At 44.1% G+C, this 19,784-nt stretch overlaps 1 protein-coding gene across 1 annotated transcript in view; it reads left to right on the forward strand.

The window, feature by feature from the left end:
- Nucleotides 1–5,019: 5,019 nt before the first annotated feature.
- Nucleotides 5,020–19,784, forward strand: part of ANKRD6 (ankyrin repeat domain 6) — a 121,308-nt gene continuing 106,543 nt past the window's right edge. Inside the window, exon 1 of the mRNA XM_075087283.1 lies at nt 5,020–5,152. The gene's annotated coding sequence lies outside the window, so the exon portion shown is untranslated. The remainder of the gene's footprint in view (nt 5,153–19,784) is intronic.

Below are 19,784 nucleotides of genomic sequence, written 5' to 3' on the forward strand. Positions count from 1 at the left end.
GCCTACAGACACCCGTGGGACCGGTGCGCGCAGCAGAGGCTGCCTCCGGCGTGCGGGAGGCCGGGGGCGGTGAGCGGGGCGGCGGCGGCCGGGTGTGCCAGCCCGCGGCGCCGAAATCACGGCTGGCTTTTTTATTACAGTTAGCTCTGCCGGGGGGCTTCGGAGTCGGTCAAACCGCGCAGCCTCCCCCCAGCACGGAGCCCAAGAGCGGGCGCTGGGTGCCCACCCCCACGCGTGTCTCTGCCTTCAGCGTGTGGGAGATGGCGGGACTCAGGCAGGGCCCATGTCTGCCCCACGCCACTCAGCTCGCGGGGCTGCTGTGCCCACTCGGGGCCCGAAGGGTGCCTGCAGCCTGCCCACTGCCCCCTCCATGCCGACCATCTCGTGGCCAGGCCCAAAATGTTAAGCCAGGCACTAATGGTGGATGGTAACACATGCAGTGCAGGTGAGATTAGGTTAGAAATAATGCTCTAGATGAATAAGGAAGACTAAAGAAAGCCATAGTAGTGAAACCTCCTTGGATGAGGATGGGATTCAGAAGCCCCTGACAGGCTGAGGTACACTCAGCTGCCTACCATTGCTTCTTTCAGACCTGTGCCTGGAAGACAGACCTCCTGCCCCTCAGCCAGGCCCCTCAGGAGTTTCCAGTCCTGCTCTTGTTGTCTTGTACAGCTCTAAGTGCCGGAGCATGGGCGTTAGCCCCCAGCTGTCATCCCATGCTGCCCGCTGTGGCGACTGGCAGCTGAGTTCCTGATTCTCCAGCAGCATATTTCCCTCTGTTTCTCTCTTACTGCTCCTTCGTGTCCCCTTCTCCCTCCTTGCATTCAATGTAATGGTCGGACTTATGGCTGGAGACTCCACGTGTTTCCCACAGCTGGTTATTTTCCCATCTATGCTACATGACAGTCTTATCACCAGGCCTTCGGCTGTACTAACCCACTTGAGATAATGGAGGCACACTGTTGTCCAGGGTGGGGAAGAAAATGCCCTTCTACGTTCCACATAATGAAAATTCTACCAATACACCAATTTATTGAAACACTTTTCTTCTCAACTGATCAACCTGCTTGGAAATTTTGCTTGAACATTAACAATGTACCAAAAGATTACGGGAAATGTTTCAAAGTTAAAACACTTACAAGGAATTAGGACTTAAGCTTGGAGCAGAAGTTTTTACCAGTCATGTTTTCAGTGTCGTGCCTTGGGACAGCCCTGGGAGGCGTTAATTGGCTGAAAACTCCTGATGGAAAGAGCAGGAGAGTTTCCAGGTCTGTAATGAAGGACCATTGGCTGACCACATCTGCGCAGAAAGGGCTATTAGCTTTCAAGGCTGGCTGTGGGAAGTGGGTCTTGCCCAGAAATCTGACTGTATTAGGTTTCTTTTATATAAGGAGCTATGAAACATTACCAGTGAGAGAGAAAGGGAATAATTTGGAGATATTAAAAGTACTAAATCAGGGTGTAGAAGCTCAGGAATGACAGGACTGGTTACAGTGCAGCTCTTGCCACAACACTGATGTCAGTGCCCTCCTCCTTGACCACAGCTTCAGTTTCAAAGCCACGTAGACTCCAGGCCCATTGCCAGATAGGTTTTTAGAGTTGGGCTGAAGCACTTCTGCCAACCCTTTGGCAATATAATATGCCCTGGCCTCCACATAAGCTTCAGGACTTGTTCCTCCTCTGTCCCTTTGCCACCAAGTTGTTCTCTGTCCCCTCTGCACCTGGCCTTTTTCTTTCCTCGTCTTTTCCTTTTGTCGGGTCTTTTAACTTTGAAGCCTGTTGCACATAACGAAACAGCGCCCAGCTGTCAGTCACAGGACTTTTAGTAAGGGCAGGTAGACATGGAGTTGAGTCTTTGAATACATGACGTGTACAGTATTAGACGTGACTGGACTTTGTCAGCAGGGAGCTGCAGTTCATAGGCATGACATACTTTCTGTTTCAGGCAACTGAGGCAATCCTTCATGAATTCCTCTTCCTGACAGAAAAAAAACCCCAGAAGAATACCAAATCAGTTGTCTGGATTGAAAAAGAGGAACAATAATTAAGTGCAGGGAATGGTCCACTGACATCCACATGGTGCACCTAGATTTGCAGGATCATGACAGTGTCTCATCCTGCTTCTGTTAGAGAGGGAAAATTGGTGGCAGATTGGTGCCAAGAAAGCCTTTTTCTGCAATGTGTTAACGTGTTGTTTCTCAATCATAATGATCAAACATAGCCAAAGTACTCCTGCAAACATTCACATACATGGAACTTACTTAACATATAGCTTAACTGTTACAGAAATACTTCCATTCCTACAACAGGATTTTACACAATATTGAGTAAAATAAAATTTCCATGAAATAGGCCTATCCCGAATATGGAAACGAGCAAACAAAATTATAGTGTGAGGAATCACAATGTATTTTTATGTATTTTAGCAATTACATTCTAATTTCAGTAATGACACCAGACTTCAGACTAGTGCTGTAGTTTTGACAAAGCTACAAAGCTTTGCTGAGATCAGAGAGGCATCAGAACACAAAATTCAGTCAGTAAATCTTTCCCGTGGAGCACCAAGGGCTTTGATGTGAACCGATGGTGTGCCCATTCCCACAGAATGATGAATGCCATAGTAATTGTTGAGTGAAAAATGCGTAAGTAGAATCATCTACAAAAACATTCAAAAGAATATATTCATCACACAACTAGATAGTGACTGTGATACTTCAATGTTTAGTTCATTTAGGGCATCATCCTGAGAATGCCTTTGAGCCAGAGGAACGGCCTTTGAAAGCGGTGTCCCTGTGCGATCAGGCATTGTGTGGGGAACGGCTGCTTTATTTCTGTTTTCTCCTTCTTCTTCAGATCCTGCTTTTATCCTTTCACTCAGCCAACTCACACAAACTCCTTTCTCCTGTACTGGTGCCTACAGATGGGCCGTCTAACTTGCCTCCCTACCAGTTTGTGAATTACCGATGTACAAACATAATTGCCTGCACATACACATGACTTTGGTGAACTGAAGGTCCCTGGGGCGTTGTAATGGCTGGAGGGGTGGGTGAGGCACAGCGAGCTTTCAAGTCAGCCCTCTCTGACCTTCAGCCCAGACTTCAAAGCCCACTGGCTGGCTCCCTGCTGGAGGGAAGGGCATCTGGCCTCCCCGAGACTGGCTTTAGAATCATAGAATGCTTTGGGTTGGAAGGGACCTTTAGAGGTCATGTAGTCCAACCCCCCTGCAGTGAGCAGGGACATCTTCAGCTAGATCAGGTTGTGCAGAGCCCCGTCCAATCTGACCTTGAATGTTTCTAGGGATGAGGCCTCCACAGCCGCTTTGGGCAACCTGTTGGAGTGCTTCACTACCCTCATCGTAAAAAATTCCTTCCTTACATCCAGTCTAAATCTATGCTGCTTTAGTTTAAAACCATCACCCCTTGTCCTGTCACAACAGGCCTTGCTAAAAAGATTGTTCCCATCCTTCCTATAGTCCCACTTTAAGTACTGAAAGGCTGCAATAAGGTCTCCCTGCAGCCTTCTCTTCTCTAGGCTGAACAACCCCAACTCTCTCAGCCTGTGCTCACAGGAGAGGGGCTCCAGCCTCGCATGATTTTTGTGGCCCTCCTCTGGACCCGCTCCAACAGGTCCACGTCCTTCCTGTGCTCAGGGCTCCAGAGCTGGACACGGGACTCCAGGTGGGGCAGAATCACCTCTGTCGACATGCTGGCCATGCTGCTTTTGATGCAGCCCAGGATACAGTTGGCCTGGCGCGCTACAAGCACGCGTTGTTGTCTCATGTCTAGCTTTTCATTCACCAGTACCCCCAAGTCCTTCTCTGCACGGCTGCTCTCAATTCCTTCATCCCCCAGCCTGTACTGATACTGGGGGTTGCCCCAGCCCAGGTGCAGGACCTTGCACTTGGCCTTGTTGCACCTAATGAGGTTCTCACAGGCCCACCTCTCCAGCTTGCCAAGGTCCCTTTGGATGACATCCTGTCCTTCTGGTGTGTCAACTGCACCGCTCAGCTTGGTGTCATCTGCAAACCTGCTGAGGGTGCACACGATCTTGCTGCCTGTGTCATTGATGGAAGTGTTTTGTAGCGCTACACAAATGATTACGAGCTTCCACAATTAAGTTGCGAAGGAGCCTCGGTTCAGGAGAGCATCCAGCTCCCCAGGCACCTCGCCGCGGCCAGCGCCCAGCGTTCCCGGGCAGCGGCGGGTAACTCGCCCCACTCGAGGCCAGGCTGGTGATCAAGACCCCGCCCGCCCCTGCCCGCCGTGGGCTCCGCTGCCCCCGCCGATGTCAGGTGTGTGTGTGTAGGCTGTGGCACCACGTCTCCACGCGCGACCTTTCCCCTTTTCTCGGTGGGGAACGGCGGCGAGGCGGCCGGGCCGGCAGGCCTGTCCCGTCACGGCCCCTCGCCGGGGGGGAGGTGGCCCGGGCTGGCGGGGCGGGGTGGCGGGGCGCTGCCCGCCCGCCGCGGCCGCTGGGTGTCGCCCTCGCAGCGGACACGGCGGTGGCGGCGGCGGCGGCTCCGGGGTAGCCCAGCCTGGCGGCGGAGTCGCCGTTGGAGCCGGTGGGGCTGTGCCGGGCCCCGCGCCCGGCGGGGACCCCGTGCCGCGGGGGGAGCGCAGGTGAGCGGGGCGCCGCCGCCACGCGTGGGGCTCCCGGCGCAGACCCGCGCCCAGCCGCCGGGGCTGCGCGTGGCTGTGGTGAGGGGCGGGGAGCGCGTCGTGGCGGGCCGGGGCCGGGGCCGCGGGGGTGCGGGCAGGTGGTCGCGGAGGTGGGGGGGCTGCAGCTGGGTACGGGCCCTGCGGGGCCAGTGCTCAGCGCCGGAGTGATCAAAGTGTTCCCTTATTACGGCGCCGGAGTTGGGTCCGGGGGGGACGACGGACGAGACACACACCCCCGTCACGCACACACGAACTTTCCGGGCTGCCGCATAGATACAGGAGCCTGTACCTACACAGGAGTTTAATCGCAGGTTTGGGGGTATAAATGAGGAGCCTTAACGCTCTTGTTCCAACTTTTAAGGCCGCGTCTGATGAGAAATGGAAATCTGGCTCAAAGTCATCTTTCCTGTTGTTGACATCACCTGAAAACTCCACTGAAAATATTTCCGCTCATTTGCAGCAGACAGCAGCTTCCCCTGAGGACTCCGCACCTTGTGAGTATACGTTCACTGCTGGTAGAACTCTCTGATTTTTAGCAATCCATGGCTATGGCATGCAATTTTCTGCAGTGCTCATTTTATTGCAAGCATTAATAAAGGGCTTATCATGCCCTGGGGTGTTGTGTGCATTACAGCACAGGCTGTAGACAGCGCTCTGTTTTTCTAAAGGGCATAACCAGTGTCTTTGAATTCTTATAATTATGTGTGAAGTGCTTATTTGGGGTTCTGTCTGGTGTTTCTTCAATACACGTGACCAAAAGGACATATTGTCTGCTATTGTCTACCTTTCAATCGCAGGGAAAAAACTGACAGGGGTAGAATGTGTCTTACTGGCAGGGGGATCTTCCCTCCGTTAGTTGTTTAAATGATCTTAAAATGTCCTACCAGTGTTAAAGAAGCAATCTACTGGGCAGATGTGTAAAGCTGTCTCTGTTCAAAGATGGAAAAATGTAACAAAGACTAAATTCTCACACAGCATTAGTTAGGCATGATCCACATCCTCTAGTAGGACTGTTTGAGTGTGTGGTGTATTCTGAGGAGAATGTTATTTACTTTACTTGCTTGCTTTCAACGTGATTGTGTCTGGGTGTGCAGCTAGTTTTATAACAGCTTATTTTGGCACGCTCAAGTTCCAAGTATTGTGTAATCTTCATTCTCTAGATACTTGGAAAACAAAGTGTTTCTGAGATTATGATTATGTGTAAGATCTTCAGTTGTGTTGCAGACCACAAGACATCGCCTAATGACACTAATTCGGAATATAATAGTAATGTCTGAGCAGAAAATACTACTTACATCCACAGCACGTACCAAAACTACAGTTGGCTGCTTACATAAAGCATTAGGCACCTGCCTTTAGGTTTCAGTGAGTGCTTAAGGTCTACAGAAATCCTTATTTAGATGCCTGATATGTAGATGATGTATGATTGTTCACGTCAGTGAGGACCTATTAGTCTGTAAGAGTGGATTGGTATTCTGTAACAGTAGTAATCTCCTTGCTTATCTCATTGTTTGAAAAGAAACTGTAATAAAATTCAAAAGTGGCTTTGTGATAGTACTCAGTTGGGACAGTTTTCACTTTCCCCTACTTCTTGGTATTTACCCAGATAGTGCCACCAGCCTCATGTAGGAGACTGGCTTTGAACACTAGAAATGAAACGATCAGTAAATGATGGGTAGAAATAAAGTGATCAACCTCCTGATCATCCAGGTGCTTTTCTTCAAGCTTTTCTGCAGAGCCCTTCTCTTTTTTTGGGGAACAGAAACTCTGGGAAACAGGCTCCACAAATGGGGCTCCAGTGTTTGCCAGTATAATGTAGTTGCAGCACCAGGCTTAGCATCTTGCTTTGTCACAGGTGGCAAGTTCTGGAGTGTGCACTGTCAAACTTACGATGTTCTTGGACTTGATTAGATCTTAATAAATACGGTACTTATAGGGCATGGTAATGAGCAATTGGGCCTCGAGCTTTATTTCTCATTTATCTTCAGCTTCACCTCTGCTTGACTTTGCCAGTGAATCATTTTGTGCTGTAAGAAAAAAACCTTGCTGCCCCTTGTTCTCTAAAGCTGTATAATAGAACTAGCAATATTTATCTGTTTGGATGGGTGGCGTAACAATGAATGTGAAGCACTTTTAGGTTCTTAAATTAATGATACCATCTGACAACTGTTTTATTTATTTATTCGCATTAGTTTCAGATTTGCAATTCCTCTTTTTCCCTCAACAGTTAAGACTTTGATGAACTTCCAGAGAACTCATAGTCATATCTTTTCTTAGAGATACATCAGTGCAACATGTCACTAGCGGAAGTATTTTATTTAAGACCACAAATGAGGTACCATATTTCACTGGCAAGATTGGCCTAGGGAGATATCTGTCAAAGACATAAATGAATTGTGATTGCTTTGGGCAAATAAAAAATGGAAATAAGTAATTTTATCTCCTTTTGTTTATTAAGGAATGAAATATGTGACTTCAGAAATGATCCAACCAAAATTAGAAGGTGTAGAGTTGCACTTTGGAAAGACCTCGGTCCATAACAGTATAGCAAGGGGCTAATTTTCTTCCCTGCCTCCTGTCCAGCTATGAGGACCCAACTTGAGCGTGTTTCAGGATTTAACTTTTCTCTCTCACAACTGCTATCAATATGCTGTAACGAACTATTCAGCACCACCTACTTAACAGGGAGTTAGCAGGTCAAAGGAGAAGTAACTAAGCTCTTCCTAAAGTGTCCACAAGCTAGTGATGGTATGGAAGACTATTTGCTATTGTTTTACTCAGAAATTATTCTAGAGGTTTTTTTTTTTAAGAGTGCCACGTAAGGTGGATATACTAGTAGAGAATATAGTGTGAATGCTGTAGAGAATTATTGACAGGTTTATAAATATCTGTTCTGTACCTAGTTTCATCTGCTGAACTTGTACACCCCTTTAGTACTGAGGTCAAATATGATGGACTGAAATGCGGCCTTACTTGCTATGTAGGTACAGGTTGTTTAAATTTTGTACCAGGATTTTATGAGATCAAATTTGTGTCTAAATTAATTTTTTTACTACTTGGGGAAAAAAGAACCTTCTAATCAAAACTCAGATTACAGTCTGGATGAATAATTACATAAGGCAAAGCAGAAACACCAGTTTCAGTATCTCAGACAGCTGCAGTTGCTTCTCTGTCTGTTCAATTCTTCAGAGTTTTCTCAGCTTCCTTGAAATGGAAATCTTAAAGATGCAGAAACAGGCCGTCCCCATGTGCTGGAAGATGAGCTGGTGGGGAAGAAGGCCAGCCTGGCTGAACAGAGAGCTTTGACTGGAACTCAGGAAAAAAAAAGAGAATTTATGACCCTTGGAAGAAGGGGCAGGTAACTCAGGAGGACTACAAGGATGTTGTGAGGTTATGCAGGGAAAAAAGTAGAAGGGCCAAAGCCCAACTAGAACTTAATCTGGCTGCTGCTATAAACGACAGTAAAAGTGTTTCTATGAATACATGAGCAACAAAAGGAGGGCTAAGGAGGATCTCCATCCTTTACTGGATGCAGGAGGAAACATAGTGACAGAGGATGAGGAAAAGGCTGAGGTACCTAATGCCTTCTTTGCCTCAGTATTTAATAGTAAGACCAGTTGGTCTCGGGGTACCCAGCCCCCTGAGCTGGAAGACACAGAAGGGGAGCAGAATGAAGCCCCCATAATCCAAGGGGGAATGGTTAGCAACCTGACACACCACCTAGACACGCACAAGTCTATAGGGCTGGATGGGACCCACCCAAGGGTGCTGAGGGAGCTAGCAGAAGTGCTCAGCAATATGCTTTCTATCATTTATCAGCAGTCCTGGCTAACTGGGGAGGTCCCGGTTGACTGGAGATTAGCAGATGTGATGTCGATCTACAAGAAGGGCCAGAAGAAGGATTTGGGGAACTACAGGCCTGTCAGTTTGGCCTCGGTGCTGGGGAGGGTTGTGGAGCAGATCGCCTTGAGTGCCATCACACATCACGTACAGGACAATCAGGTGATCAGGCCCAGTCAGCCTGGGTTTAGGAAAGGCAAGTCCTGCTTGACTAACCTGATCTCCTTCTATGGCAAGGTGACCCGCTTATTGGAAGAGAGAAAGGCTGTGGATGTTGTCTACCTGGACTTCATTAAGGCCTTTGACACTATTTCCCACAGCATTCTCCTGGAGAAATTGGCTGTTCGTGGCTTGGACAGGTGTATATTTCACTGGGTTAAAAACTGGCTGGATGGTGGGGTCCGAAGAGTTGTAGTCAATGGAGTTAAATGCAGTTGGTGGCCGGTCACAAGCAGTGTTCCTCAGGGCTCAGTATTTGGGCCGGTTCTGTTTAATATCTTTACTGATGATCTGGGTGAGGGGATTGAGTGCACCCTCAGTAAGTTTACAGACAACACCAAGTTGGGTGGGAGTGTTGATCTGCTTGAGCGTAGGAAGGCGCTGCAGAGGGATCTGGATAGGCTGGATCAATGGGCCGAGGCCAAATGTATGAGGTTTAACAAGACCAAGTACCAGGTCCTGTACTTGGGTCGCAACAACCCTATGCAAAGCTACAGGCTTGGGCAAGAGTGGCTGGAGAGCTGCCTGGAGGAAAAGGACCTGGGGGTTCTGGTTGACAGACGACTGAACATGAGCCAGCAGTGTGCTCAGGTAGGCAAGAAGGCCAACAGCATCCTGGCTTGTATCAGGAGTAGTGTGGCCAGCAGGAGTAGAAGTGATCATGCCCCTGTACTCAGCACTGGTGAGGCTGCATCTCAAAGACTGTGTTCCATTTTGGGCCCCTCACTACAAGAAAGGCATTGAGGTGCTGGAGTGTGTCCAGAGAAGGGCAATGAAGCTGGTGAAAGGTCTGGAGAACAAGTCTTCTGAGAGGTGGCTGAGGGAACTGGGGTTGTTTAGCCTGGAGAAGAGGAGGCTGAGGGGAGACCTTCTCACTCTCTACAGCTACCTGAAAGGAGGTTGTAGCGAGGTGGGTGTTGGTCCCTTCTCCCAAGTAACAACCAACAGGGCAAGAGGAAACAGCCTCAAGTTGTGCCTAGGAGAGGTTTAGATGGGATGTTAGGAAAAATTTCTTCCCGGAAAGGGTTGTGAGGCATTGGAACAGGCTTCCCCGGGGAAATGGCGGAGTCACCATCCCTGGAGGTATTTAAAAGACATGTAGATGTGGCACTTAGGGACATGGTTAGTGGTGGAGTTGGCAGTGCTAGGGTAACAGTTGGACCCGATGATCTTAAAGGTCTTTTCCAGCCTAAATTATTCTAACATTTTATCTTAGGTATTAGTGATACTGGACAAAAGAGGTATTTGCTGAAGTTGTTTTCAATGCTTTGATGCTCAACAGTTTAATATTTCTAAGGATTGACAGAGGCTAAAACTATTAATACTGAGAAAGCTTTGTCCTCACATTATAGAGCATTAGATTCTGATTACCTTCATGGCTTACCTTCCAAAAGTATAAGACTTTGAGGGAAAAAATTATTTTTTTTACCTATCAGTTCAAGGAGAAATAAATTTTTTTTACAGCAACTATGATTTTAGTATCTTGCTGAGAAAGTTAATCTAGATATTTGGCTGAAATTGAACCAAAGGCTCTTTTCATGCTAACACTTCAAGCAGAAAAATGCCATAATTTCTGCCTGTTCGAGTTCAAACAAATTATGTGTGGGCCAGTTGCCAGAGGCCACAGAGTAATGAAAGAACTTCTTAAAAAATCCTGTTCAAGTTCAAATGTATTTATTACAGGAATTCAACTTTTATGTATTTTACAATGATAAGTAGTGGGAATTAAAATAAACATCAACTTCAAGTCTAGCGTTCTTTTCTACATATTGTAAGTGAGCCAGTATTTGAGAGGTAATAATGTGTCTCTTGGTACACATGTGATTACTTAGGAGGAATACAAGAGCAGATGATTTTTGATTCAAATTGGAGTTTGTGAGATTTAATTGATTCTAAAGCATTTTTTTAGCCTGGGAGCTTCTAGTTCTGGTAGTCCCACGGGACAGCCTCTGCTTCTGATTCTGTGTTCTTGCACTTAAATTTTTTGTCTGTTTTGTACATTTTGGGCTAGGCTGATGAAAAGGGCTGTTTAAATGATGGTATTATTGTTGTCATCTGTACTTATGCAACCATGAATTATAAGTATAGCTTATTAATATTTCCATTTAAAGATTGATTCTTTAACTGGTATTAAATTTAAAAATCTATTTTTCCATATAATTATCAGCAACAGTGTGCGTGGGAAGCCTCCCCCCTGCCTTGCCATGACCTTTCACTGAATTATGTTTAATGGCTTCTTCCTAAACTTTTTCTTCTCCTCTGTGTGTGGTTTATCTCATGCTGCCATTCAAAAGACTATTGAGCTGGTGTTCAAAAGTTAGGAAAAGCCACTATAAATGTTTGACTTCCTGCCTTATTTGTTGTGTAGCTTTCAAATGCACATGTTGGGATGGTCTCCGTGTATTTGCTTCCCTGGAGGATGTGGTTGTACGTAATACAGTGATGCTCTGTACTCAAGCTGGTGCTAGTGTGGCCATACAGGTATTTTTCTTGTCTTCTGGAAAATCCTTGAGGTCTGACTGCAGATGTGCAGGTCTGGATAGTGAAGCAGGGAAGGATACTGTTGGTGTGTAGTGGTTTGATACTGAGGCGAAGGATGCTATCAAAAAACAGAGATGAAATGATTAAGTGCAATTTAGGACACGTTTTTGAGAAGCATGTGAGAAGTGAAGCATTAAGACTGCACAGAACTTTGAGATTAAAAAAAATCTAGCACATTACTACTAATAGTTAATCTGGTGTATTGAAAAAGGAAGACATCATGTGAAAACCGTCCTGTTGTGATAAATGAATCCATGTTGGGTGGCCTTACCAATGCAGTAAAACAGCTTGAATTCTTGTGCTGCCCAGTTGTGGGGGGGTTGTCTTGGTAGCCTCAGAGGTGTACTTCTGATGCAGTGTCAAGTGCATAGCTAGCTCATGGTATGGGGCAGGGCTGTAGATTGCTGGCTTGTTCTTGCACCATTTTACTTTTGATCCTTTGTCAGTGATCCTGCTGTGCACGGTATGGAGTTCAAGGTCCATGCAATCAACAGGAAGACTGTCTTACTGCCAGCACTCACATCTTCCTGGCTGCTCCTCTGTGCCTCCCTCCTTCCCACTCCCCAGGCTTTCTGCTGGTCCTCCAAACCCTAGCTGCATCTCAACCAAGCCATGGCCGTAGGGGAAGCTGGCTGTGATTGGGAATGGGATTTGGGCACATCGGTGGGAAGTGGTGGATGGAAGCATGTGGTGTAGATGCCAGGTGGAGGGTCCTGGGGCTCTGGGATAGCTGGGGTGTAATGTGCTGAGTGTGGGCACCCTAGTGGGTCTGCCTTAATCCTGAAAAAAATGTTATTTGGCCCTATGACAAAAAAGCCTAAGGTTTTTAATCTTTTATTGTGATCAAAAGCATATTTGGAGTACTCTTCAAATAATGAAATCTTACCTCCTTCAAATCCTCGTTTAAAACAAGCTGCTTCTAACAGTCCATCCCTCACTTTCCCTTTCTCTCTTGCCACTTGCCTTCTTCCCCACCTAAACACCATCTGTTTTTATGAAGTGAACCACTGAAGAGAAAGTTTTTGGGTGCATGACCTGGCATGGTGTTGGATGGAAGCATTTTCATCTGCATTATGGAAAATGCATCGGCATTTGGTGGGAATGAATTCCATAAGGGTGCGCATCATTGTACCTGCATTGCAGTGGGATCGTTTTCTCTTCCGGTTTGAGATGCTGATTGTTTTAAGCCAGTGAAAAATATATTATGTTTGTTTTATCAGCACCTGCAATGTGACTTCTTAGCAAGACCTGTTGCTAGTCTATTTATATTTTGCTACTACACCTCTGAGTCAAAATTCCGTAAATTGTCTCAGATAGGTCAGTCACTGAGGAAAGTGCTAGGTTTATAAAATAAAAAAGCACCATGAATGTATGCTAATAATATGTCAGCTCAATATCGGAGTAACCTTTTAATAGTAATCACGTAGAATCATTTTAGGTATGCTTTACTTTCATTAAGAGTTTGATACGTGTGCTACAGTTGCAGAAATTGTAGCTGGTTCAGAGTCTCAGGCAGGACGTGATCTTTTCACCATACCACTACCGTCTCAGTTAATTTTGCTAATATCTGCAAGGCATATACACATTGCTTAACTCAGTTCCTTAGTATATTGTAAAGCTTACATATGAGTAATTTTCCTTCATTTTCTGTCTGACCACTTCTGTGATTAGACTGTGTCTGACTGAAGTCTTCTGGGAGGATTTGGGGTTGGGAGGCTGGAGCTGGTCTTTCTTCTGGCTGTGGAATGATCTCCCTGCCATCTGCAGTCTTTCATTGACATTGTTGTTCTGGTTTAAATCCAGAGTTTGAAGGTACAGCAGTTTCTTATCATTTGGTCTTTTCCAGACTTCACAGCAGCTTCTGAATTCTTGCAAGAGTGGGTTTTTCTGTAGCTTTTCACAGCCTCTGTACAAAATCAGGCTGTGCTCTTTTCATGTGACTTTTTTTTTTTTTCTCTCTAAGTGGTATTGGTCTCAAATCTTAACATTCTTCTTCTTTTGTTATACTGTGATATAAGTTCAGCCTTTGACTAGCCCAGAAGATCTAAAATTTGCACGTGTGGAAACACAAGAAGTTCAGATAGATTTCTGTTGGTAACAAAACTGCTGAAGTATCTATCTTCAGTGGTACATTTTTTTTCACTGAACAGTGCTGGCTGATGGACTTGCAGGCAGATGCCACAGCAGCTGTTGCTGACCAGCTTGTTTTTTTCATTTCAGAGTCTGAAGGTAGTTACAATAGGAATAAATGTTATGCTTTAACTTGTATCATGTTATTACTTTTGTGTGCTGTAATATGGTGCTGTACAGATAAATGTGAGTCTCTGCCCAAAAAACATGGTAGCACGGAAGAATCTCAGAGGCAAGATGTATTTGGAAATTGCTTTTCCTCCCGCCCCTGTATTATTCTGCTTGCAATATCTACTTTCACGGGTTTAGGTTCTCTTAAGTATGCTGAAATTTACTCTGGACTTGTTAGGGTTATGTCAGATGTGCCCCCGGAAAAGAGGTTGTGGAGGATCACATGCCCTTGAGCAGGTACAAATTTGCTTCAGCACAAGAGATGGTACCCCAGTTTTAATGGGTGATGATTTCTTCCAGAGGTGTGCTAGTTAACTCCAGGAATGGCTGTTCAGAATACTTGAATGCCCTGTATTAGTGCATCTGTGGTTTAAGTCTATTGATATGAATGGGAGATTCTAGTGTGAAGTAAGCTGAAGTGTGAATTTAAAGTGCAGTATTTTATTGATGAATAATCAGCTACCAAGTTGGATCCTTTTGTTGCACCATAAGATTACATTAATCAGTTTGGAGAAGCCTGCATTTAAGAAATCCTGACCTGGCACGCGCTGGGTAAGGTTATCATCCATTTGACTTTCTCTAATATCTTGATGGACAAGTGGAGATGCCTCTGCAGATGGGCAGCCTAGTTACCATTGTGCCTGATAAAGCAGGATTGAATATGGGGCAACTGGGGCCAGCTCAATCAAGAGAGGAGGTTGATGTTAGCTGTCTTAGTTGCTACTGGCCTCAAAATAAGCAAGAACACATCTAATTTATTTAAATCCTAATAAGATAAAGAGCCTTCAAAAACTTACCAAGCAATACAGGTGCTTTTGGCATTGCTTGAAAAAACAGACTGCGTATTGTTAGCTGCATCTCTGTGTGGCCACCATCATGAATCACATTATTTCAGTCAACCTGAGGGCAGGGAGGGAGGGATGTATCTCACTGACTAGGATGGGGCTGTCTGTCTGGGGAGGTTTTGTTCAGTTCTTCCTACGCAGTGGCCAGTGGCTGAGCAGACGCCTGCCGGCAGGTACCATGAACCTAGTTCGGAGGTTTAGGTGAACGCTTTTGTGGTCTGTCTGGCTAATTCTCACCTCTCTTACCTGTCTGCATTTCATTTGCAGGGAAGGGTGGCATATATTCACCTTAACTCCTTGTCCTCTTTTAAGACGTTCGTGTCAGTGACTCTCTCAAGCTGAGGAGAGAATATGAGGGCGAGACAGGCTGAGAAAACCAGAGGAGAAGGCTAGGAGAAATACAGCTTGAAAATTGCTTTATGAGAAGAAGAGCCATTTCTTCTCACTTGTTTTGAGTCTGACATCTGCTGTTTTCATCTGATGCTGATCTAGTATTTCTCCAAGCTGATTTTCCCCTATTTAGTTGTGTCTCGCCTTTGATTTTTTTTATATTCTCCTTCCTTGAAACTTTTCTAGTTTTGTTAAACCTTTTCTGAGAAGAGAGGGAGAGAGTTATAACTTTCAGGATCCAGCTGAACTTTTCAGACAGTTGAATAAAGGTGCTTTTGGTTTTATTCTCTGCAGTAGTAATTGCTAGCGCTCTCCCTGCTTTTTGACTGTGCTGATGCTTTCATAAGAAGAATCCATTATAAATCCAAGATCTAATTCCTGAATCATTCAGAGCCCATCATTATGCATATGAAGTTGAAGTGTTTTTTCCTGCCATGAATATCAGTCAGTGTTTCAAATGGTATTGAATTCTGCCAGCCATTTTACTGGCTGATTATTTGCTGTCATTAGGTCCTTCCATATCACTTTGCAGTCAGCACTTTACTTTTTCCTGAATAATTTAGTATTATCAGTGAGTTTTGTCACTTAAATGTTGTAATTTTTCCCTGTCCCCCGTGATTCATTAGTGGGTATATTGAACACAATATATTCTTAATGCAGATGGCCGTGGGGCTGCAGGGTTAGTGTCCCTCCACTTATTTCCTTTCCAGCTGGTTCTCTATACAGATGAGGACTTTTCATGTTGCGCTGTAGCTGCCTAGTTTTTATAATATTGATTTTTAAATTTTTTTTAAGCAGCCTTCCTTCCTATGAGGGGAGTCCTTGGGGATCAGACACGAGTTACCATGGCTTGAGGAATAACTTTACATCAGCAAAGCTGTGGTAATGGACTACGTGCAAACTCACCACAACTGTGAAGTAGCTTAATTTAAACGTCTGTCTTAAACAATCAGTATTCAGCTCTAACTAGTCTACATTACAATCACATCCCGGCTTCCTTCATAAAATTTTAAGTTTCAGTATGCTGTTTGGGATTTAGTTTTGGTCAAAGAGTGCTCTGGGTGAATTTGTTTGATGCATCCCAAATACAAACTGTTTAGAGTAACTCACTTCTGCTTCTCGTTCTTCCTACTTGTCAGTGCAGGCTGACTATTTCTACACTTAGGCCTCTCTTGCTTATTCAGAAAATATCCAGTCTTTCTCAATAAGAATTTTATGCTTTGCTTGTCTGGAAGCAAGATGGGACCCATGAGAAAAGCAGATTAAAAGACTGGTGTGAATATGTGCACCAAGTAGCGTGGCACACCAATAAATTGAAGGAGAATTTGTAGGTATAAGTTCTGGTCCTTGGCAGAGTTTCTCAGCTGAAAAAATTATTCCCAGATTCATTGTGTGCCTACAGGAGTAACTTTAATTGGAAAAAAACCAAACCCCAGCTTTTTCCTGCCTCCTCTAAGTTCCCCTGTATCCCTGCCCACCAACATGTGCTTGAGAAGTTTAAAATCAACCTTCTGGCTTCTACACTCCATTACTCTTTTGGCAGATCTAGCCTTTCATGTCTAAAACTGCAGACATACAAATGAGGATGTTGCTGCTTCAGTTATTAGAATCATGTCAGGTTTTTATTCTCAAAATGGAATATTTGGCATGGAAGCTAGAAGCATATTTTATTCAAAATCTGGCATCCAGAATTTGGATGCATGTATTTCCAGCTCTTAAGAATAATTATTTTTTAAATACTGTATTAATATGAATTTGCTTATATATCGTTTGTGTTTTTGTACCTCCAACAAGTGTCTGAATATAATTACATGGGATGAGCTGGTTTTGGTAGCACACAGGCAAACCAAGAAAACAGGTAGTGGTACATTCAGTAGAGCTGAGCACAGCACTTAAAAAAGAAAAACCCAAACATTTTAAAGGTTTACTTGTTCTCCTTCTCATAATTTGAAATGAAGAATGAAATAACTAAGCTGAAGCAAGTGTTGAGCAAATTGTTAGGCTGCCTTGTAAAGCCAGTATTATCTGGGACCTGGTCTCTGTGTTTCCCAGAGGTGCAACGAAGAGTATCAGTGAAATTGAGATCTTGCTCTGCCTTTCAGTCCTCCGTAGCTCACATAAAACATGCCTTGGTGGAAAAAGATGTGTGCTACAGTGTTCTAAGACTATGATGGATTTTCCCGTCATTCTAGGGAGCTCTGTACTATTATCCTCCCCAAAATACTAAGATTTTGAAATGCATTAACACTAACATTTGAAATGCAGTGTCTCAGTCTGATTGTTATTAATAAATTCACATTTTAAATTTGAATATAGCAGGCAAGCATCTGTTGCATGTCTGTGCTATTTACTGGTAAAAACCAACCAAACAAACCCTTACTTGGTTAGTTCTCATGCTTCAGATTTTGAATACGAGTATTCCCTCTTCTGCTAACAGAGAAGTTTCTTGTAGTTTGTGTATCTTAAACTCACTAGTTCTCCAAATATGCAGTGTCTGTCAAGAAAACCAGGATAGGGTAAAAGTGTCTGTAATGCAAAAGTTAGCAGATTTTACCAAGTACCATTAAAAAATGCCACTTCCCTCTATAAAGGGGATTTTCAGGCCTGGCTTAATTAAAGATCAAGAATAAAATGATACTAAAATAATTACTCTTCTTATAACAAAATTATCTTGGTTTGTACTTGAATAACAGTATTGCCCATAGAGAGGTAATTATCAACAACTTGCATGTAGTAAAATTATAATTAGTTTACTGTATGAAAGCTCAGAAGGGTAGATCTGGAAAACAAACCCTTCAGATAGCCTTTGCATTATTAGATATTTTAAAGATGGATGCTTATTTTCCTGGGCTTTTTAAAACTGGATTTTTATGCCATATTTTATATCAGTAATGCTGGATCAAAACTTGATTTCCCTGCTTGTGCGACCTCATTTAATTCAGTGAATCTGTTTATGTGAATAAGACTCAAAGAATTTGGCTTTGTATTAAGAACACCCTCCCAGAGGGAGCTCTAGTAGACTTACACATAATATTTATAAAATAAAAAAAAAGGAACCAATGTTTGTGTTTCCTTGTCTCATTGTATAATGATTTTCAGTGAAGTTTCATATTCCATGAAATTAAATCTGTACCCAAGATGATATGATATTGGACAGTTTTTGTAATTCACCATGCAGATCTGTGCTGTTGAAACAATAGGCTGAGTGTTTTAAGGTACAGATAGCCTGACTAAAATAATGTGTGTTGCAAAAGAAGTTGCAATGCATTCTCAATGGAGAATGTTCAGCAGAAAGATACTTGTCAGCTCTGCGTGGTATGTTACAGTCATGGGAGTGGTAAACAAGATAAAGAAAATCTCGGCTTTCCTTCTGTTTACAAAACTGGCCTTGTGGAGGGATTGGAAAACAAGAATACAAATATATAATGTGCTTGCCTTATCTTTTTTCCCCTTCTTTCTGCCTCCCTGTATTGAGCTGAAGATAAATGGGCAGACTAACTGTATGAAAAAGAAAATGGCACCAGAGTAAGTCCTCCTTCTCAGTTTTCTCCCTCTGTGTTATACACTATGAAGAGCTGATGGTTGTGTGGCAACATGGCTCCCATGATAAGGTATGATTCAGTCCCGTAGTGCTGACAGAGCAAAACTATGCTGTAACTCTATTCCTTAATCATATCGTGGTAGCCGCCAGCCCAAGGATGGATCGGCATAGTTCAGGAGTGAAGTTTGATCTTGTCTGCATTGAAATAAATGCCAGTGCGTGTTTTGGCCATATTAGGCCACTGTTGTGGTTTTAAGGTAATGAAGATGTCCTCTGCCTTTTCTCTGGTGCTGTTTCATTTTCTCAAGCAAAATTCTTCTTCATCCTGTGCCACTTCCAAAAGTTTCTCTGTATTGTTCCTCACTGTTGTCTTCTCCCCTCTTTTGTCCTAGATGTAATTGCTCATTCTTGATCTGTGAATCGTCTGGCTTTCTTTGGTCTGTTCCTCATCCCTTACAAATCTCCCGTTGTTTTGCTAGTTGAGTTACTGACAATGGTTAATTAGTGCTGAGTCACCACTTTGAACCCAGACAAACCATGAATAGAGCAAAAGGTAGTTTAACAAACCTTTTAAAAAGGATTTGTGAGAGAGCGAAAAAGGATCCCTGTCCCTCTCCTATGCTCTTCCAGGTGCTCTTTACCAGACTGGTTGTTGTAACATGTCTTCTGAGGCTTTTTAAAAGCTCTGTGTTTGGGATTTTCTTCCTCATCCTCTCTTCTAGTCTTTACCTGTCTCAGTTTGCAATCTCTTTTCTTTTGCTTTCACTTCAACCTTAGTAATGTTTGGGTCTTGGGGCATATTTTTCCATCTCTGACTTCTTTTAACTCTGTCTACTCCAACATCAGCAGTTCATGGGCTTTTCTGGTTGCTCTTCCAGCTTTGTTAGGCTTCCAGTCCTTAGCAGTGCAGTATTTTTTTTATTAAACTGATTTACTGTGTTCTGGATAGGAGTGATGGGTGAAGGAATATCTATTTCTATCCTATCAGACAGGAACTGCCTCCTCCATGAGATTTTGGGGTTTTTCTTCTCTGTTATAAAAGTGAAAATGGGATCTGTCTGGAAAAATGAACTGCACAGGGGTGCTGAGCTTCATAAGGGAAGCAGAAGGCCAGGAGGAAAATTCTGCCTGACTCTGGGAACATGGCCCAGGAGCACGATGTCCCTGTAACATGGGCCTGTCCTTCTCTCTTATTCTATCACTGGTTTTGTTTTTCTGCTTTGTATTTCCATTCAGGACCTGGGCAGCCTTTGTGGGCAGATAATGTGGATGTCCTTCATGTGGCAACACTCCTGCACAGACTAGCTCCTTTTAAAGTATGAAGGAGACTCAGATATGCTGAAATTTCAAAATATTTATTAGCTATAAAGCAGGTACACTGAACTGCAAGATCCTTTTCAGTACTCGAAGTAAGGCCAAAGCATGTATTTTTGGTTGTAGACAAAGTAG

Source organism: Phalacrocorax aristotelis, chromosome 3, assembly GCF_949628215.1.
Source record: "Phalacrocorax aristotelis chromosome 3, bGulAri2.1, whole genome shotgun sequence".
Classification (NCBI taxonomy): Eukaryota; Metazoa; Chordata; class Aves; order Suliformes; family Phalacrocoracidae; genus Phalacrocorax; species Phalacrocorax aristotelis.